The sequence below is a fragment of the Trachypithecus francoisi genome, unplaced genomic scaffold (assembly GCF_009764315.1).
Source record: "Trachypithecus francoisi isolate TF-2019V2 unplaced genomic scaffold, Tfra_2.0 Lachesis_group1, whole genome shotgun sequence".
NCBI lineage: Eukaryota > Metazoa > Chordata > Mammalia > Primates > Cercopithecidae > Trachypithecus > Trachypithecus francoisi.
The window spans coordinates 140,913,996-140,932,049 of record NW_022681454.1 but is presented as its reverse complement, the minus strand read 5'-3'; the positions used below and the strand labels follow the sequence as shown (position 1 = coordinate 140,932,049).

The 18,054-nt window shown below is 37.0% G+C and overlaps 1 long non-coding RNA gene across 1 annotated transcript in view; it reads right to left on the bottom strand.

Moving 5' to 3' along the window:
• LOC117084814 overlaps positions 1–16,868 on the bottom strand; it is a 53,076-nt gene extending 36,208 nt beyond the window's left edge. Inside the window, exon 1 of the long non-coding RNA XR_004437682.1 lies at positions 16,200–16,868. This is a non-coding gene — a long non-coding RNA (uncharacterized LOC117084814). The remainder of the gene's footprint in view (positions 1–16,199) is intronic.
• Positions 16,869–18,054: the final 1,186 nt, after the last annotated feature.

Here is an 18,054-nt window from a genome sequence, read left to right as displayed (position 1 = left end):
TGGACAATACTCTCATTGTCACCTGACACTCTTGATAGGCAGGTAAATTAAGAATTTAGTGCTTCAAGGCTTGGTTAAATCATTTCCTCAACATGCATTCATCTTTCAGGTACTCTGTTAAGTGGTCAGAATATAATGATAAATGAATATCTAGGAACATGAAATTCAGAACAAGAAGCCTGAGGTAGCTAAAAGCTATGAGTATAGGACTGATACTCTCTGGAGACCTAGAGAAGATAAGAGATAGGATCTGAACAGAATGAGAAAGTATATAATTTGAAATGAATAGCAGGAGATTATAAAATAACTAGCTTTTTCTTTTCATATTGTTTTGGCTTTTTGTCTCTACCAATTCCAAGTCTTGCCACCACTCCAAGCCAACACTACTCACCATTGCACATTCCACTGACACATTGTGGTAGAGTCAGGAATGGTGCTCTGATGGGAACAGTGGTATAAAGAGTCAACTTACATATTCTGATGTAGAAAAAAGAGAGATAAGGGGCATGGTTTGCAAGCTGAGAAACAGGATAAGATGAAGAAATTATGGCAGCAATAGGTAGTAATACGAGATTTACCTTCTTCTCCTCTTTCCTTTCCTATTGCTAGTTCCCATATGAAGTCATTATTTCCTCAAGTTTTCTAGAGTAAGGAGCATCAGTGATTGTGCAAAAAGAAACAGTAATATAAGACCTAGTCAGAAACTTGAGAATATTAATAGTGTAATCAACAATGACCATGGGCATATTTCAAGGGCAGGGCTGGCAGTGATCACCAGGGTTGGTGGCAGAATTGATAGGCCAAGAGAAAGAGGAGTGTTAAGGATAAGAAAGACCAAAGTTTTTCTCTCATACTTAGCATAGAATACTTTTGTAGGAGGATTTCTACACATACCAAGCAATTCTGCAGCAGCCACCAGCTGGGTGTCCTCTCATTCAATTCAGTTCTGACACTATCTACCCGGAGATAGTATAAGATCCAAAAACCAGCCCCCATTTCAGGTGCCTATTGCAAGCCCTAGGTTGTGACCTGTGCTTCTGACTAACTGGCTATAAATTGGTTTTCAACTTTCTTCTCATCTTTGAATAATTTGCTAGAGCAGCTCACAGAACTCAGGGAAACACTACATACATTTACCAGTTTACTAATAAATGCTATAATGAAGGGTACCCACAAACAGCCAAATGAAAAGGTATGTAGGGGAAGGTCTGGGAGGGTCCTAAGCACAGGCTCTTCTGTGCTCATGGAGTTGGGGCATGTCACCTTCCCAGTATATGGACATATTTGCCACCCCAGAAGCTCTCTGAACCACACGATTTGGGAATTTTTTTGGAGGCCTCATTACATAGGCATGATTGCATATTAACTCCATTTTCAGCCCTTCTTCCCTCCCTGAAGAATGCGACGGTGGGGCTGAAAGCTCCAAGCTTATAATCATGGCTTGATCTTCCTGGTGACCAGCCCACATCAAAAAGCCCACCACAGTAACCTTATTAGAACAAAAGGTGCTCTTATCACCTAGAACATTCCAAGGGATTTGGGAACTCTGTCAGGAATTAGGAAGCCAAAAATCAAATATTGAAAGAATAGATTCTGTTAGCACCCTTATTGTTTAGGAAATTGCAAGGATTCTAGAAGCTCTGGGCCAATATATAAAGACAGAGACCAATATCTATGTTTCTTAATACTTCATAAGGAGACGTGAGGGGAGTTGCAGCTAGAGATAAGGTCACAGAAACCACTGGATGCCATTGAGAAAGTGAGCCTTTAGCTGGGCTATATATGTGGTGATACCTGTACACATATGTAATTTGTGTGCATGGTGATTCTAACAAGTGTTCAAAAATTGAGATATTATTGTATAGGAAGGCAGCAATCAATTTTTTTTTATTATTTTCATTGTTCTCTTCCTACAGGCAATATAGCAGCTCTAAGAGGCTAAGTGACACTAGTCCATATAGCTTAGACATGGCTTGATATCTGATATCTTTTAAATGAATCTACTTCTTTAAAGATTAATACTTACCAATTTTAATAACTGAGGTTTTATATTTAATAGAATTTTACCTGAAATTGTTTTCAAATAGTTTTTGGTTTAATGGCAGTGATCACCGGGGTTGGTGGCAGAATTGATAGGCCAAGAGAAAGAGGAGTGTTAAGGATAAGAAAAACCAAAGATTTTCTCTCATACTTAGCATAGAATACTTTTGTATGTTTAGGAAATTGTGACTCTATGTGACTCATATGTGACTCTATCACAACGTGTCACTCTTTCCTAGTGCTTTTATAACTTAGGCAAGGCTTTTTCACTCTCTCTCCTCATCAACTGTCTGCAAATAGTACTTACACATACATGTATGTTGGATGGCAGACAAGGGAATTAACTATTTGTTAGCTCTATAGGAGAAATCTTGGAATTATATAGTCATTTTTAATATTTGTTATCAATTTACATTGTGTACATATCTGTTTGCCAATCTAATCAGCATGTGAACCTGCCATCACACTGTATCTTATTCATGCCCCTATGCCTAATGCCTTACTGATTTCCAACCATAGAAGAAGCTCAAGTAGTCAGTATTAAGTTGCAAAATAGGCCCCTTCCTTTTGGCAGAAATAACTCCAAGTCAGAGCACATTGTTGGTGAGCCAGCAGGAGATGAATTTCAGCCCCACTCACCCCTACTGCACATTCCTTGGTGCAATAAACAACCTGTACATCATATATGTTGGTCCAAGGAGGGGCATGGCAAATATTTGTTCAATAAATGTTTACATTTCTATAGAGCTTTATAATGTACAGAGCCCCTTTTTGACACGTATCAACTTATTTAATTCTCATAACCATATGCGATAAGCAGGAAAGGTACTATTTTCATATTACATTTTAGAAAATAATGTTCTCAAAGGGAATTTCAGTAGCAAAAAAGAGACTACAAGAAAGCGTCAAGTGGAAATGATAGAAATAGAAATCATGAAACAAGGAATACACAATTTATTTGACAGACTTATAAAAGGCAATACATTGAAGAATCAATAAAGTTTAAGATAGATCAATATAAATTATCAAAATTAAAACACAAAGAGAAAAACAAGTGAAAAACAAAACATACAAAAGCTGGGGGACAATGTCAAATCACCTGATATGTGTAGAATTACAGTGTCAGAAGATGAGAAAGAGAAAGGCAAGAATAATATCTGAAAAGTTGATAGTTAAGATTTTTCTAAAATAATAAAAGGCTAACAGATACAAGAATCTCAGAGAACCTCAATCTGAATAAATACAAATGCATGTATAGACACATACACCTAGACATTTAATAGTTTATCAACAAAAAGCAAAGATGAAGAAATACTGCATACAGAAGTCAAAATAAATATTAAAATAGAGTTTTCACAGAAACTATGGAAGTTAGAAGATAAAGTAAGATATTTAAGTATAGAAGGGGAAAAATCAATCTAGAACTCGATTTAATACAACTTTAAAATAAAGATTAATACATATTTTTACAGACAAGTAAAAGCTGTGAACATTAATTGCTAGCAACTCCACACTACAAAAAGAGTTAGTAAAAGATTTTCTGAAAGAAGGAGTACAACAACAAGTGGAAATGTATATCGATACAAAGATATGAAGATAACTACAATTGGTAAAATAAGAATAAAAGGTAATTTGTCTTATATTTAAACTTTTTAAAAGATGATAGTCTAACGCAAAAGTTGTAACATTATATAATGGTGCTGGTAAGATTTGGAGAAGTCAAATTCATGATAATAATGGAGCAAATGATGGGAGGTAGAAGAGAGAGGCATACTGTTGTAAGTTTCTTAAAATAAACATTAAATGTTACAACACTATTTGAAGGTATACTCTAGTAAGTTAAACGTGTAGTTTAAAGCCTAAAAAAAAAAACACAGTAAAATGCAATAAGGAGGTATCATCAACAAACAAATTGTGAAGATAAAAATGGAAAAAAAATGTTAAAAAATCCAATTAATCCAAAAAAGTCAGAAAAAGGAAAAAACACTTTTTCCTTTTTTAAATGACCTGATGGAACTGACAAATACAGCATGAGAACTTCATGAAGCATACACAAGTATAAATACTTGAATCAATCAAGCAGAAGAAAAGGTATCAGAGACTGGAAGATCAACTTAATGAAATAAAATGTGAAGACAAAATTAGAGAAAAAAGAATGAAAAGGAATGAATAATGCCTCCAAGAAATATGGGACTATGTGAAAAGACCAAACCTACGTTTGATTGCTGTACCTGAAGGTGATGGGGAGAGTGGAACCAAGTTGGAAAACACTTCAGGATATTATCCAGGAGAACTTCCCCAACCTAGCAAGACAGACCAACATTCAAATCCAGAAAATACAGAGAACACCACAAAGATACTCCTCGAGAAGAGCAATCCCAAGACACATATCGTCAGATTCACCAAGATTGAAATGAAGGAAAAAAATGTTAAGGGCAGCCAGAGAGAAAGGTTGGTTTACCCACAAAGGGAAGCCCATCAGACTAACAGCGGATCTCTCTGCAGAAATACTACAAGACAGAAGAGAGTAGAGGTCAATATTCAACATTAAAATTTAAAGAAAACAATTTTAAACCCAGAATTTTATATCCAGTCAAACTAAGCTTCATAAGTGAAAGAGAAATAAAATCCTTTCCAGACAAGCAAATGCTGAGAGATTTTGTCAACACCAGGTCTGCCTTACAAGAGCTCCTAAAGGAAGCACTAAATATGGAAAAGAGAAACTGGTAAGAGCCACTGCAAAAACATACCAAAGTGTAAAGACCATCAACACTATAAAGAAACTGCATCAACTAATGGACAAAATAACCAGCTAGCATCATAATGACAGGATCAAATTCACACATAACAATATTAACTTTAAAAGTAAATGGACTAAATGCCCCAATTAAAAGACACAAACTGGCAAATTGGATAAAGAGTCAAGACCCATTGTGTGCTGTATTCAGGAGACCCATCTCATGTGCAAAGACACATGTAGCCTCAAAATAAAGGGATGGAGGAAGATATACAAAGCAAATGGAAAGAAAAAAAAAACAGCAAGGTTACAATCCTAAAAGAAGCTTTAACAAAGATAAAAAAGACAGAGAAGGACATTATATAATGGTAAAGGGATAAATGCAACAAGAAGAGCTAAATGTCCTAAATATATATCCATCCAATACAGGAGCACCTGGATTCATAAAGCAAGTTTTTAGAGACCTCCAGAGAGACTTAGACTCCCACACAATAATAGTGGGAGACTTTAACACCCCACGGTCAATATTAGACAGATCAACAAGACAGAAAATTAACAAGGATATTCAGGGCTTGAACGCATCTTTGGACCAAGCAGACCAATTAGACATCTACAGAACTCTCCAGTCCAAATCAATAGACTTCTCAGTACCAAGTAGCACTTATTATAAAATCGACCACATAAATGGAAGTAAAACAATCCTCAGCAAAGATAACAGAACAGAAATTGGGGGCATGCCCAAGATGGCCGACTAGGAACAGATCCAGCCTCCAGCTCCCAGCGTGAGTGACACAGAAGACGGATGATTTCTGTATTTTCAACTGAGGTACCAGGTTCATCTCACTGGGGTGTGTCGGACAGTTGGCGCTGGTCCATGGGTACAGCCTGACGAGCAAGAGCTGAAGCAGGATGAGGCATCGCCTCACCTGGGAAGTGCAAGGGGGAAGGGAATTCCTTTTCCTAGCCAAAGGAAATTGAGAAACACAACACCTGGAAAATTGGGTAACTCCCACCCTAATACTGCGCTTTAACAAGGGTCTTAGCAAATGGCACAGCAGGAGATTATATCCCACACCTGGCCCAGAGGGTCCCACGCCCATGGAGCCTCCCTCGTTGCTAGCACAGCAGTCTGAGATCTAACTGCAAGGTGGCAGCAAGGCTGGGGGGAGGGTCGCCCACAATTGCTGAGGCTTGAGTAGGTAAACAAAGCCACCGGGAAGCTCAATTGGGTGGAGCCCACCACAGCGCAAGGAGGCCAGACTGCCTCTGTAGACTCCTCCTCTGGGGATAGGGCATAGCTAAACAAAAAGCAGCAGAAACCTTGGCAGAGGTAAATGCCCCAGTCTGACAGCTTTGAAGAGAGCGGTGGATCTCCCAGCACAGAGGTTGAGATCTGAGAATGGACAGACTGCCTGCTCAGGTGGGTCCCTGACGCCTGAGTAGCCTGAGAGACATCCCCCACTAGGTGCAGACTAACACCTCACACCTCACACGGCGGGGTACACCCCTGAGATGAAGCTTCCAGAGCAAGAATCAGATAGCAACACTTGCTGTGCAGCAATATTCTATCTTCTGCACCCTGTGATGCTGATACCCAGGCAAACAGAGTCTGGAGTGGACCTCAAGCAATCCCCAACAGACATACAGCTGAGGGTCCTGACTGTTAGAAGGAAAACTAACAAACAGAAAGGACATCCACACCAAAACCCCATCAGTATGTCACCATCATCAAAGAACAAAGGCAGATAAAACCACAAAGATGGGGAAAAAGCAGTGCAGAAAAGCTGGAAATTCAAAAAATCAGAGCGCATCTCCCCCTCCAAAGGAATGCAGCTCATCGCCAGCAATGGAACAAAGCTGGACGGAGAATGACTTTGATGAGTTGAGAGAAGAAGGCTTCAATCAATCAAATTTCTCAGAGCTAAAGGAGGAACTATGTAACCAGCGCAAAGAAACTATAAACCTTGAAAAAAGAATGGATGAATGGATAATTAGAAGAATCAATGCAGAGAAGACCTTAAAAGAACTGATAGAGATGAAAACCATAATACGAGAACTATGTGACAAATGCACAAACTTCAGTAACCAACTCGATCAACTGGAAGAAAGAGTATCAGCAATGGAAGATCAAATGAACGAAATGAAGGAAGAAGAGAAGTGTAGAGAAAAAAGAGTAAGAAGAAATGAACAAAGCCTCCAAGAAATATGGGATTATGTGAAAAGACCAAATCTATGTCTGATGGGTGTGCCTGAAAGTGATGGGGAAAATGGAATCAAGTTGGAAAACACTCTGCAGGATATCATCCAGGAGAAATTCCCCAACCTAGTAAGGCAGGCCAACATTCAAATTCAGGAAATACAGAGAACGCCACAAAGATACTCCTAGAGAAGAGCAACTCCAAGACACATAATTGTCAGATTCACCAAAGTCAAAATGAAGGAAAAAATGTTAAGGGCAGCCAAAGAGAAAGGTCAGGTTACACACAAAGGGAAGCCATCAGACTAACAGCAGATCTCTCGGCAGAAACTCTCCAAGCTAGAAGAGAGCGGGGGCCAATATTCAACATTCTTAAAGAAAAGAATTTTCAGCCTAGAATTTCATATCAAGCCAAACTAAGTTTCATAAGTGAAGGAGAAATAAAATCCATTGCAGACAAGCAAATGCTTAGAGATTTTGTCACCACCAGGCCTGCCCTATAAGAGATCCTGACGGAAGCACTAAACATGAAAAGGAACAACCAGTACCAGCCATTGCAAGAACATGCCAAAATGTAAAGTCCATCGATGCTAGGAAGAAACTGTATCAACTAGCGAGCAAAATAACCAGCTAATATCATAATGACAGGATCAAGTTCACACATAACAATACTAACCTTTAATGTAAATGGACTAAATGGTCCGATTAAAAGACACAGACTGGCAAATTGGATAATGAGTCAAGACCCATCAGTTTGCTGTATTCAGGAGACCCATCTCACATGCAGAGACACACATAGGCTCAAAATAAAGAGATGGAGGAAGATCTACCAAGCAAATGGAAAACAAAAAAAAGTAGGGGTTGCAATCCTAGTCTCTGATAAAACAGACTTTAAACCATCAAAGATCAAAAGAGACAAAGAAGGCCATTACATAATGGTAAAGGGATCAATTCAACAGGAAGAGCTAACTATCCTAAATATATATGCACCCAATACAGGAGCACCCAGATTCATAAAGCAAGTCCTTAGAGACTTACAAAGAGACTTAGACTCCCATACAATAGTGATGGGAGTCTTCAACACCTCATTGTCAACATTAGACAGAACAAAGAGACAAAGTTAACAAGGATATCCAGGAATTGAACTCAACTCTGCACCAAGCGGACCTAATAGACATCTACAGAACTCTCCACCCCAAATCAACAGAATATACATTCTTCTCAGCACTACACAAATTTATTCCAAAATGGACCACATAATTGGAAGTAAAGCATGCCTCAGCAAATGTAAAATAACAGAAATTATAACAAACTGTCTCTCAGACCACAGTGCAATCAAACTAGAACTCAGGACTAAGAAACTCAATCAAAACCGCTCAACTACATGGAAACTGAACAACCTGCTCCTGAATGACTACTGGGTACATAACAAAATGAAGGCAGAAATAATGTTCTTTGAAACCAATGAGAACAAAGATACAACATACCAGAATCTCTGGGACACATTTAAAGCAGTGTGTAGAGGGAAATTTATAGCACTAAATGCCCACAAGAGAAAGCAGGAAAGATCTAAAATTGACACTCTAACATCACAATTAAAAGGACTAGAGAGGCAAGAACAAACACATTCAAAAGCTAGCAGAAGGCAAGAAATAACTAAGATCAGAGCAGAACTGAAGGAGATAGAGACACAAAAAACCCTCCAAAAAATCAATGAATCCAGGAGTTGGTTTTTTGAAAAGATCAACAAAATTGACAGACCAAAAGCAACTACAACAAAAGCCAAAATTGACAAATGGGATCTAATTAAACTAAAGAGCTTCTGCACAGCAAAAAAAAAAAAACTACCATCAGAGTGAGCAGGCAACCTACAGAATGGGAGAAAACTTTTGCAATTTATCCATCTAACAAAGGTCTAATATCCAGAATCTACAAAGAACTTAAATGCACAAGAAAAAACAAACAACCCCATCAAAAAGTGGGCAAAAAATATGAACAGACACTTCTCAAAGAAGACATTTATGTGGGCCAACAAACACATGAAAAAAATGCTCGTCATCACTGGTCATCAGAGAAATGCAAATCAAAACCACAATGAGATACCATCTCATGCTAGTTAGAAGGCAATCATTACAAAGTCAGGAAACAACAGATGCTGGAGAGGATGTGGAGAAACAGGAATGCCTTTACACTGTTGGTGGGAGTGTAAATTAGTTCAAACCATTGTGGAAGACAGTATGGTCATTCCTCAAGGATCTAGAACTAGAAATACCATTTTACCCAGCAATCCCATTACTGGGTATATACCCAAAGGATTGTAAGTCATTCTACTATACAGACACATGCACACATGTTTATTGCAGCATTATTCACAATAGCAAAGACCTGGAATTAACCCAAATGCCCATCATTGATAGACTGGATAAACCAAATGTGGTACATATACACCATGGAATACTATGCAGCCATAAAAAAGGATGAGTTCATGTCCTTTGCAGGCATGGAGGAAGCTGCAAACCATCATTCTCAGCAAAGTGTCACAAGGACAGAAAACCAAACACTGCATGTTCTCACTCATAAGTGGGGGTTGAACAATGAGAACATATGGACACTGGGAGGGGAACATCACCTACCAGGGCCTATCAGGGGGTGGGGGACAAGTGGAGGGATAGCATTAGGAGAAATACGTAATGTAGATGACGGGTTGATGGGTGCAGCAAGCCACCATGGCAGGTGTATACCTATGTAACAAACCTGCATGTTCTTCACATGTATCCCAGAATTTAAAGTATAATTTTTAAAAAGATAGATTTCGGAATAATAAATATTATAATAAAAAGGAACACTAAATGAGGAGAAAGGAGATGGTTCGTTGAAAAGATATAGCAAAATATACAATGGAAAAACAGAACTGAACGAAATCCTGGATGGATTTCTGTAAACATGGTTGGAGATTTCAACACCGTTTTTTCAATAGTGGATAGAATGCGTAACCAACCAAACAAAAACATCAGAAAGGACATTGAAGACTTGAAAAACGCTATCAACTAACTTGACTTAACTGATATTTACTGAATCTTTCAAACCATAATAACCGAATATACAATATTTTCAAATGCACATGGGATATTTATCAAGAAAGATTATATATGGGACCACAAAATACACCAAATTTAAACAAATTGCAATCATACTGTGCAAGTTCTATGTCCACAATAAAAATACATTTGAAATTGATAACAGACTAGAAAATGTTCACATATGTGTAAATTAAACAACACATTTTGATAATACATGAATCAAAGAAGAAATCAAAAGGAAATTAGAAAATATATGGAGTTGAATGAAAATTAAAACATACCATATCAAAATTTATGACATGGATCTAAAGCAGAGTTCAGAGAAAAATGTATAGCATTAATGCTTATATTAAAATCTTAAATCCATGCTGTAAGCTTCTGCCTTAAGTAATGAGAAACAGAAGACAAATTAAACCCAGAACGAGAGTAAGAAAAGAAATTCTAGGGATGAGAGCACAAATCAATGAAAAGGAAACAGAAAAAAATAGAGAAATTCAAAACAAAAACTAGTGCTTTGAATCACTAAAACTGACAAACCTCCAGTCAGATTGGTCTAGAAAAATGGAAGACACACAAATAACCAATATCAGTAATGAAAGAAGGGGTATAATTATAGATCCTACAGCTATTAAGAAGATACAGAAATTTGTATGGGCAACATTTTTCAACAAATTTGAAAACCAAGATTAAATGGGAAAATTCTTTGAATGACACTAATTATTTGAAATTTGGTTAGCTACAAATCGAATTTGTAGTTAAAAACCTTTCTATAAAGAAAAATCCAGATTCAAATAGCTTTACTGGTGAATGTATCAAACATTTAAGGGATATTTTAAAAGCCAATTCTATAAAGACATTTTCAGAAAATAGAGGAGGAAGTATTTCTCATCTTATTTGATGAGACAGCATTATCTTGATACTAAAACCAAAGTCATACACACACACACGCCCACACACAGACACACACATACATACACACACACATACAGACACAGACACACACGGAGAGAGACCAATACTCCTCATAAAGATTTTTTTTTACTTAATAAAATTCTAGCACATTAAATTAACAATATATAAAAAGGATGATACATCATGATCAAGTGATGTTTATTCCAGGAATGCAAATTGACTCAACATTCAGAAATTAATCAATATAATTATTTATTTAAACAAACTGAAAATGAAAAAAAAAATAGGTTTAACTCAAAAGATCCTGAAAAAACATTTGGCAAAATCAGTATCTATTTTTGATTTTAAAAACCCAGCAAATTTGAAAGGGAAAGGAACTCTCTAAATCTGCTGAAGGACATCTATGAAAAATCTGCTGCCAACATTACACTTCATGGTGAAAGGCTGAGTGTTTTTTCCCAAAGATCTGGAACAAGGCAAGGATGTGTGCTTTCACCAAGTCTATTCAACAGGTCCCAGAGGTTCTAGTCAGCAGAAAAAACTTTAAAAATAATTAAAGCCTATTCGTATTGGAAAGTAAAAGGTAAAGCTGTCTTTATTTACAGATGATATGAATGTTCACTAGAATACTACCCTAATGCTTTTAAACCAAATGAGTTTAGCATTGCCAAAAATATAAGATCAATGTATAAAAATTATTTTTCTATACATGTGCAAGAATCTTTAGAATTGAAAATTTTAAAAACTGTATACCACACACAATAATATCTAAAAACATGAAATAGATATAAATCTTTAAAAGTTGTGCAAGATTTGTTTGCTGAACACTACAAAACATTGCTAAGAGAAATTTTAAGAGACCTATATAAGTGGTGATACACATATCTTTGTTTTAGATCAAAAGACTTAATATGGTTAAGATGTCAGTTCTTTCAAATTGATTGATAGATTCAAAACAATGATAATCAAAATCCCAGTAGGTTGTTTTTTTTTTTTCCTCTCAAGAAACTGAAAAACTAATTTTAAATTTTATATGGAGAGAAAAGGGGACTTGCATGGCAAAAACAATTTGGGGGAAAAAGCAAAATTGTAAGCCTCACATTTCCTGATTTCACAAATTAGGGAAATGCTACCATTATCAAAATAGTATGCCAATGTTTTAAGAATAGCTATATATATCAATGAAATAATATTAAGAGTCCAGAAATAGACCCACACTTATGTGATCAATTTAATTTTGATAAAGATGCCAAGAACATTTGTTCTTTGTTTATAGATCACATTTAAAAAAATAATGCTGGATTAAATGGACACTCACATGCAAAAGGAAATGAATCTTTATGTTTACTTCATGCCATATACAAAAATTAATTTGAAATAACCATAGACCTAAATGTAAGAGCTAAAACTAAAACTTCTGGGAGACATTATAGAATAAAACCTTTTCAGCTGTGGATTAGGCAAAAGTTTCTTAAATTGAATACCTGACAAACTATACAAGCATAAAAATAAATTGGACTTCAAATTGAACACTTCCATTCTACAAAAGCCACTCCTAAAAGATGAAAAGACAAGAAATTGATTAGAAGAAAATATTCAGAAAACATATATTTGACAAAGAACTTGTATATGCAATATAAGAAGACAAACAACCAACTTTAAAATGAGGAAAATATTAAACAAATGCTTCACCAAAGAAGATAAACTGATAACACATTTAAAGACACTTCATATTATCAATCGTTATAAAAATCCAAATAAAAAAAAACACAATATTCCACTACCCATCTAAAAAAATTACTAACTTTTTAAAAAATGAAAATATCAAATGCCAGGGAGGATTCAGCATATCCACTGATGAAAATCCAAAATGGCACACTATAAAACATTAGCATTAACATTTCCTTTAATTTATATTGAATTTTTTATTTTTAAATGTTGTGAGTACATAATATACACATACACACACACACATGTGAGTACATAACATATATATATATATATATATATATATATATATATGATATTTTGATATTTTAAATGCATACTAACCACATCAGGACAAATTGAGTATCCATCACCTCAAACATTTATCCTTTCTTTGTATTATAAACAATCCAATTATACCCTTTCAGTTGTTTTTAAACGTACAGTAAATTGTTTACTGTGGTCACCCTGTTGTGCTATCAAATACCAGATCTTATTCATTCTATCTAACTATATTTTTGTACCCATTAACAATCCTCGTCCCTCCCCACTACTTTCCTACCCTTTCTAAAGGGTCTATAGTGCAGATTAAGTCACATGTTTCTTTGTTGATTTTCTATCTGAAATATCTGTCCAACGATGAAAGTAAGGTGTTGAAGCCTCCAGTTACTACTGTGTTGAGGTCTATCTCTCTTTAACTCTAATAATATTTGCTTTATATATCTCATGTTAAATGCATATATATTTGTGATTTATATCCTCTTGCTGAATTGACCCCTTTATTATTATATAATTACCTTATTTGCCTCTTTTGATATTTTTGTCTTGAAATCTATTTTGTCTGATATAAGTATAACTACTCCTGCTCTATTTTGGTTGCTGTTTGCATGTAATATATTTTTCTACCCCTTTATTTTCAGTTTGTATGTGTCTTTATAGGTGAATTGTGTTTCTTCTGGGCAACAAATCATTATGTCTTTTTTTTTTCTTTTAACTCATTCAGTCACCCTATGTCTTTTGATTGAAAAGCTTAGTCCCTTAAGAGTCAATATTATTACTGACAAGTGTGGAGTTACTCCTGCCATTTTGTTACTTGTTTTCTGATTGTTTTTTGGTCTCTTCCTTCTTTTCCTTTCTGTCTTTCCTTTTAGTAAATGTTATTTTCTCTGGTAATGTGTTTTAATTTTTTGTTTTTTGTCTTTTGTATATCTATTGTATGTTTTTTGATTTGAGGTTACCATAAGGCTTGCAAATAATATCTTAAAACCTATTATTTTTAACTGATGACAACTTAACAGTGATTGTATAAGCAAACTAACAAACAAGCAAAGAGAAAATTAATAAAAACTCTACACTTTACTTCACCCCCTACCCCTAATTTTTAACTTTTTGTTGTTTCAATTTATATGTTATTATGCTATGTCTTGAGAAGTTGTAGTTATTATTTTTGACTGGTTCTTCTTTTAGTCTTTCTACTCAAAATATGAGTAATTTAGACACCACAGTGACTGTGTTATAATATTCTGTATTTTTCTGTGTGCTTACTATTAAGATTAAGATTTGCACCTTCAGATAATTTCTTATTGCTCATTAATATCCTTTTCTTTCAAATTGAGGAACTCCCTTTAGCATTTCTTGTAGGATAGGTCTGGTGTTAATGAAATTCCTTAGCTTTTGTTTGTCTGGAAAAGTCTTTATTTCTCCTTACTGTTTGAAGGACATTTTCACTGAACATACTGTTCTAAAATAATTTTTTTTTCCTCCAGCACTTTATATATGTTACACCATGCTCTTCTGGCCTATAAGGTTTCCACTGAAAAGTCTGTTGCCGACATATAAAAAAATGCTCATCACCACTGGTCATCAGAGAAATGCAAATCAAAACCACAGTGAGATGCCATCTCACATCAGTTAGAATGGCGATCATTAAAAAGTCAGGAAACAACAGATGCTGGAGAGGATGTGGAGAAATAGGAAAGCTTTTACACTGTTGGTGGGAGAGTAAATTAGTTCAACCATTGTGGAAGACAATGTGGCAATTCCTCAAGGATCTAGAACCAGAAATACCATTTGACCCAGTGATCCCATTACTGGGCATATACCCAAAGGATTATAAATCATGCTGCTATAAAGAGACATGCACACATATGTTTATTGCAGCACTATTTACGATAGCAAAGACTTGGAACCAACCCAAATGTCCATCAATGATAGACTGGATTAAGAAAATGTGGCACATATACACCATGGAATACTATGCAGCCATGAAAAAGATGAGTTCATGTCCTTTGCAGGGACATGGATGAAGCTGGAAACCATCATTCTCAGCAAACTACCACAAGCACAGAAAACCAAACGCTGCATGTTCTCACTTATATGTGGGAGCTGAACAACGAGAACACATGGACAGGGCAGGGAACATCCCACAATGGGACCTGTCAGAGGTAGGGGGATGGGGGAGGGATAGCATTAGGAGAAATACTGAATGTAAATGATGAGTTGATGGGTGCAACAAACCAACATGGTACATGTATACCTATGTAACAAACCTGCATGTTCTGCACATGTACCCTAGAACTTAAAGTATAGTAGAAAGAAAGAAAGAAAGAGAGAGAGAGAGAGAAGAGAGAGAGAGAGAGAGAGAGAAAGAAAGAAAGAAAGAAAGAAAGAAAGAAAGAAAGAGAGAGAGAGAGAGAGAAAGAAAGAGAAGGAAGGAAGGAAGGAAGGAAGGAAGGAAGGAAGGAAGGAAGGAAGGAAGGAAGGAAAGAAAAAGAAAGAAAGAAAGAAAGAAAGAAAGAAAGAAAGAAAGAAAGAAAGAAAGAAAAGAAAGAAAAGAAGAAAATAAAGGAAAAGAAAAGAAAAGAAAAGGAAAGTCTGTTGCCAGACATTCTGGAGTGCATGTTATTTGTTTCTTTTCTCTTGGTATTTGTAGTATCCTTTCTTTATCCTTGACCTTTGGGAGTTTGATTATTAAATGTTTTAAGGTAATCTTATTTCAGGTAAATCTTCTTGGTGTCTTATAATCTTCATATATACTTGAATATTGATATCTTTCTCCAGATTTGGAGAGTTATCTATTATTATACCTTTTAATAAACTTTCTACCCCAAACTCTCTCTCTGTCTACTTTCTCTTTAAGGCCAATGACTTTTAAATTTGCCCTTTTGAGGCTATTTTCTAGATCTTGCAGGCATACTTTATTCTTTTTATTCTTTTTTATCTCTTCTAACTATATTTTCAAATAGCCTGTCTTCAACCTCACTCACTTTTTCTTTGGCTTGATAAATTCTGCTGTTAAGAGACTCTGATGCATGCTTCAATGTGAAAATTGCATCTTTCAACTCCAGAGTTTCTGCTTGATTCTTTTTAATTATTTAAATTTCTTTGTTAAATTTATCTCATGGGATTCTCAATTTCTTATCTGTGTTATACTGAATTTCTTTGGTTTTCTCAACACGGCTATTTTGAATTCTCTGTCTGAAAGGTCACATATCCCACTCATATCTGTAGGATTACTCACTGGTACCTTGTTTAGTTCATTTGGCGAGGTCATGTTTTCCAGAATTATGTTTTGATGCCATCCAGGTCTTCATTCCATCTTCTGAATGTTCATCAATGTTTGGGCATTGGAGAGTTAGGTATTTATTGTAGTCTTCACAATCTAGGCTTGTTTGTACTCATCCTTCTGGGGAGGGCTTTCCATGTATTCTAAAGAATTTGGGTGTTGTAATCTAAGATTCGGTCACTGCAGCCATATCTGCATTAGGCAGCACCCCAAGTCCAGTAACACTGTGGTTCTTGTAGACTTATGTAGGTACTGACTTGGTGTTCTTGGATAAGATACCAAATAACTCTCTGGATTACCAGGCAAAGACTCTTGTTCTTTTCCTTTACTTCCCCCCATACAAATGGAGTCCCTCTCTCTCTCTCTGATGAGCTGCCTGAAGTTGGAGAATGGGTGACACAAGCATCCCTGTGACCACCACCACTGGAATTGTGCTAGTTCAGATGTGATGCCAGCACAGCACTGGGTCTTAGCCATGGTCCATGGTAACCACTGCCTGGCTGCTGCCTGTGTTTACTCAGGGTCCTAGGTCTCTACAATCAGCAGGTGGCAAAGCCAGCTAGGCTTGTGTTCTTCCCTTGAGGGTGGCAAGATCCCCCTGGTCCCAGGCAGGTCCAGAGATGTTGTCGGGGAGCCAGAGGCTAGAGTTAGAACCCCTAGGAGCCAGTAGATTCTAGTCTACTATTGCTGAACTGGCACCCAAGCCACAAGACAGTTCTTCTCATTCTTCACCTTTCCACAGCGATAAATCTCTCCCTATATCCACCATACCTCAGGCCCGTGGCAAGTATTGCCTAGCTACTGCCAATGTTCATTCAAGGCTCAGAGGCTCTTTAGTCAGGTTGTGGGGAATGCTTTCAGATCTGAGACTCGCCATTAAGAGCTATAGGTTTCTCTCTGGCCCAAAGTAAGTCCAGAAATGTCATCCAAGAGCCAAGTCCTGGAACTGGGGACCCCAAAAGCCCAATTGGTGCTCTACCTGACTGTGGCTGAGCTGACACCTAAGCTGAAAGACAAAGTCCCTTTACTCTTCCCTCTACTTTTCTCAAGCAGAAGGAGTCCCTCCCTGTAGCCACCACAGCTGAGAATGTACTGGGTCATACCTGAAGCCAGCATGTTTCTGAGTCTCACCCAAGACCCATGATGAGTACTTCCTGGCTACCGCTGCTGAATTTAGGACCCAGGGGCTCTTTAATAAACAGGTGATAAATTCTGCCAGGACTGGGTCCTTCCCTTCGAAGTAGCATGTTCCCTTCTGGCCAAGGGTGTGTCTAGAAATGTCATCCAGGAGCTAGGGTCTGGAATGGGGACCTCAAGACTCAGCCTGGTGGCCTATCTTACTGTGGCTAAGCTGATAGCCAAGTAGCAAGACAAAGTCCTCTTTACTTTTCCCTCTCCTCTACTCAAGCAGAAAGAAGGAGCTACATTGCCTGGGGTTGGGGAATGTACTCCCTTGGCTACCCCAGCTAGTGTCTCACTGGGTCACATGCACCCCAAGTCCACTGGCCTCTGAGCTCATCACAGCACGAGGACTTGTCCAGGGATTACAATCCTTGTGGACTTTTCAACTGTGGACTTGAAAATCCTAGACTGCTTTTCAAGTTTATTTAAGACCTCAATGCATGTTAGCCCACAGTGATAGGGCTTTCCAGAACTCAGGTTCCAACCAGTGCAATGGATGATTCCCTTCTGGTTAGGGCAGGTCTAAATTCTCCCTCCATGGTCATCAGCTGAGTTTTGCCCAGTGTAACTTTCCTCTGTGAAAGAGCAGCACTGAGTTCCAAAGCAAAGCTCCACAATCAATGCACTGTCCGTC